The 4,682-nt window shown below is 35.2% G+C and overlaps 1 protein-coding gene across 2 annotated transcripts in view; it reads left to right on the plus strand.

The window, feature by feature from the left end:
* Window positions 1–4,682, plus strand: part of LOC134846232 (zinc transporter ZIP9-like) — a 374,849-nt gene that overhangs the window by 200,929 nt on the left and 169,238 nt on the right. The gene's annotated exons all lie outside the window — the stretch shown is intronic.

Raw genomic sequence — 4,682 nt, forward strand, 5'->3', positions numbered from 1 at the left:
AAGAACTCAACCTTTAAAGAAAATTAAATTTTCTAGAACATTAAAACATATTCAGCTCTCCATTTTTTCAGTCACTTCTTCGTACGTGGATAGTATGATCCTAGTAAAATATTTATGTGAAAAACAGGAAAATATGTTGTAAAACTGATCCGCGAGGAGCTGAAAACTATTTCCAACAGGGTGTTTTTAAAAAAGACTGTTTTCTTCTGCTTTCCATGCTAATAATTTTCATTGTTTAACATGATCTTAACGTTCCTAACTAACGACATTCAAGGCGTTCTCGTGTTTTAATATAAACTGATGCTAGCAAAGATATCATCTGAATATTGCAAATTTTGGATCGAAATGCAAATGAAAGAGTTCCAAGTGAGGAAATTTACAGAGCACGATAACTTTCATGACTTAGGACTATTTCACAAAACGGAGGCTGCAATTTTAAAAACAAAATTCGACCTGATTGAATTTGAATTCGATAAAAAGTAGATGGGCTCGTCAATATGTCACGTATTAGAGTGTGGAAAGATGAATAGATAAGCACCTGAAATCTTCGGGATGAGACATCAGCAAATTTTGTGATTTAAGCACTTACTATGGTTCATAACAATCCGTTGGAATATATGGCAAAAGGTTACGAAGATCAAAGATTGGGTGGTAGAACGTTTATGACAAATTTTTTTACTGATTAATGTTGACAAGAAGGGAAGATTTTTAAAAAAGCGACGACTATTTGCATTAAATGAGGTTTACAGTCAATTGATAAGTTAAAATAAATTGAAAAATATACTCAAAAACTTAGTTTTGAGATTTCTGAAGAAATTTTTCCAAACATGCGTCGACTTGGCAAAATAGAATTGATTCGGTATTTGAGTCTTGACTCTCCTCTACAAAAGATGGTGGCAATGACTTAAGCATATCCTGTACCTCTTCATCTGTAAACGTCCTTGTCGGAGCGTCTGTTGAGATTGCAGAAGTGGTTGTTCGTGAAGAACTTGTTTGTGCTACCAGTATTTTCTCACTTGCTTCCTCGTTTTTCTTGCACGTTGTCGCTGATTGTGTCTTCAATCAGTAGACTTGTATTGTCCGCGCGGAACAAGCCTTCTTCTAGTACCTCACTACAACGCCTACAAACAATCTTTCGTCGTAAATTTTTGGAGGTTCATCATTACTTCTAGGTCTTGTAGAAAAAACGATTGTTTTTATATTTCAACACGCCCGATTTCAAACACAGGAAGCTCTGTCGTAGAAGAGTCGTCGTTCAACTCGTACAAAGGAGACTCAGATATGTTATACTTGAGAGTATGGAACCACTTCAATGAATATTCAATGAAATCGAAGGCTGTTGGTGGTTAAACTGGCTCTGTGATCCGATTCATGTTTGGGCAGGGATGATGCTAACTGGGTACTCTGATGACAGTCTTTATCTGTTCCAATCTAAACCTAAATTTTCGCATTTAATTGGGTTATCCGAAGGATTGATGCTAGACAAATGACGATGTTTTGATTCATAAAAATTTTTCATAGATCTTTTTCTCCCCACCTCCTTGCAAGAAAAACCGCCGACCTTCCATTCCAGTTGCTAAAATCCGATCAATCAGAATATAAATGAAAGCAATTTCCGCTGAGAATTCTGGTAAAAATTCTTCCTCTTGAATCTCTGGGGCGTATATGGTCTTCGTGTTTATTGGCTTCATTGCTCTGAAAGGTTTTCTTGACGTTTTCATCATTTTGTCAAGTGTCCGACAAAGTGATTGCCGCACCTTGTTAAGATTTGATTCTAGCCTTCTTTTCTTTGATCCTAATCCTACTTTATACAGAAATTTAAAATCGAATGGTAATGCTGCTTTTCAAATTTTTGGCTTGTTGAGGAATCGTCGCGCGTTGCTATACCCGATTTCCGAAGAACTTTTCCAATTGCTAGTGTCCTTGTAGTACTCGATGATTGAACAATTTTCTCGTCCAAAGGTCGGTAATAGGGTTCCTCGTTACTTCAGTTTCAAATATAGAAAGTCTCAATTTTAAAACATTAGGATCTGGATTCATCCAGCGGAAAAACAAAACTAGCGCAATGAAATTGATAGCAACCCTTTGGAATCTATAAAACTTTCGTTAATTCTACCAGTCCCAAATCTTCCATCACTTGGCAGTCATCTCCGACGCCATTCAATCAAGAAATCGATTTTTAATTGGTCAAGCGAACATACCGTCGCTTTTAAAAAACTAAAATCAGAAATAATTAACCTGACAGAAAACACACTCTTCGACGTCCAGCTAAAACAAGGGTAAAAAAGGAAAAAGGATGCTTTGCTCAAAAAAATCCATAGGTCTCCTTCGCGAGCAGATTTTTGAAACGTCATAGATCAAACGAGCTAGAAGCACTTAACAAACAAGCTACATGCTGGAATTATTGGTCTTTTGTTGAGCAGTTGAATCTTACAAAACTTACATTTATGTGATATAGTTTAAAGTGATCACCGTATTTTTGGCATTATCTTCTAACCACGGAAACAAGACATATCGTAGTCACTGTCACTCAACAAAATAGGTAGAAAGACTTTTTAAATTTTTATCGCGAAACAACCTCCCAAAAAAGACATGGGTCCTACTGATTTAACTATTGAGAATACCAAAGGGAAAAACTGTTCCGTCATCATGTAGCAGCAGATGTCAATTTTCTTAGCCGTCTCTGCTAACGGACCCCAGAATTGCACAAGGCGTACTCTCTCCCGTTGGCGTCTGTTCAGGCGTTTGTGGGGTTTAACAATTAGACGTGACTTTCTAATGCACGATTGATTGAGATAGTCCCAGAAGTCTGCAAAACTGATCCGAAGTTTAGGGCGGATCACTTAGTCTGCTTCTTCAATACTCATATCATTAAAAGTCTTCGTCTCCAGTTCTATTCTGTCGTTTTTGCTTTTGTTCATACTTATTCATCTTTATTCATATGAATTTTTAACTTGTCCTTTGAACTTAGCCGTGGTGGATTCGTTTGGTTGTTCCTGTTCTATCTAAAAAAAATTTGGCTTCAACAATTCATGTGGATGGAACAAGTTTTCAATGTCACTGTTTTTTATTAATATACAACAAAATTGGGGATTCAGTGGTGTTAGTTTGCCAGCTTGAGAGACTTCTCTTATGCCAGATTCGTTCACAGATGACTGCGCCATATAAATCACTGAACAAAAACACTACACGCAATGATACTGAATTCGCTCACTCTGAAAGAATTCGCAAGAAAATAAGTTAAGATCAGATCAGACACGACCTGTTAAATTAAAATTAATTGAATAAAAACTATCACAAAAATATTAATTTTGATATTAAATTTTTTGGACTATTTTAAATATCTTTTTTTTTAAAAAAAGATTTTTTAAAGACATTGCCCTAATATTCGCAGTTTTGTTCGTGCTATAATCCTTGCTTCGTTATTTTTAATTCGTAGTCTTTTATTTCTCTATTAACTAAAAAGCACTATAATTTTTAGCAATCTAAAAAAACATCTTTTTTGTTGTTTTGCATTTCACAGCCAATTTTTCATGAAGAGTTTATTAGCGTCTTATTGCTCATGTTTATATTGTTCAAACTCAATTTGCATGAAAGTATCTTTGAACTGTAATCAGATTCTGCAACAAGGCTCTGTAGTGAAATCCGCACTAAGGCTATTTTTCTTTCATCTTTTTCTTTTTTTCACTATTTTTCTTTCACTAAAACCTATTTTTCTTTCACTAATTAAGGTTTTTTTGTACTGCAAAAAAACCTTAATTAAGAAGCGAACCTCGTGGAATTCAAAAAAACTTGCAGAATCCAGCAAAGTTGGTGGAATCCAAAATCAAACAGTAAAACATGTTTCAAGTGGATTCCGCTGGCAGAAACGGCTTTTTCTAATAGGACACCGTATTTTCTAGACAAAAAGTGCATTTTGTAAAGACGAAAACGCATTATCTAAGGGGAGTCTGCATATTCTTCTTGAAAATGGCAGTTGCGCAGTTACAAATTTGCGGAATCCGCTAACACGTGCAATTGGCAACAACTGGCTAGAAAAATTCGTTGCGGGTTCAGCGACACACAAAATGTACCGACAAATTTAACGTTTCGAGTATCTGTTTGTAAGTTCCACGGGAATTTGTTACGTACTTTTCCAATAACAAATTTTGATGTTTTTAAAGAGTTATCTCTGAACTCCACAGACACAAACGCAATAAACCTTATGCCTTGTGAAAAGTGTTTGACCTCGTAACAGAATGTTTCGACTGAAAGCTAAGTTTAAAATCTTTAGATTGGAGGGTTAGAGGTACGATGTTCACTTGGTCTAATATATGTAGTAACCCATTTCTTAACAAAAAACAGCTACGCTTCATCTCCCCTTCCGCATAGAAACAAAAAAATGCCTGTTCAACCAATTGTTCTATTGTCTAAATTGAAGCAAGAAGAATAAGCAAGCTTATTACGTAGAATGGCACAGAAAGATGACAAAAATCACATCTTTTCACAATTTTTTTTTCGTAGAAATTTTTTGAAATACCGATCGAACTACAATAGAAAGGGCTTTATAACCGCATCTTTTGTATTTTGCAAGGCTAAATCATTGTGGAAAATAAAACAATTTAAAATAAACGTAAATACTTCATTTTCCCAATTGTTGTCTGAAAAAATCACAATGGCAATCAAAAACAAATTTCCAAAAA

Source organism: Symsagittifera roscoffensis, chromosome 1 (genome assembly GCF_963678635.1).
Source record: "Symsagittifera roscoffensis chromosome 1, txSymRosc1.1, whole genome shotgun sequence".
Taxonomy (NCBI): domain Eukaryota; kingdom Metazoa; phylum Xenacoelomorpha; order Acoela; family Convolutidae; genus Symsagittifera; species Symsagittifera roscoffensis.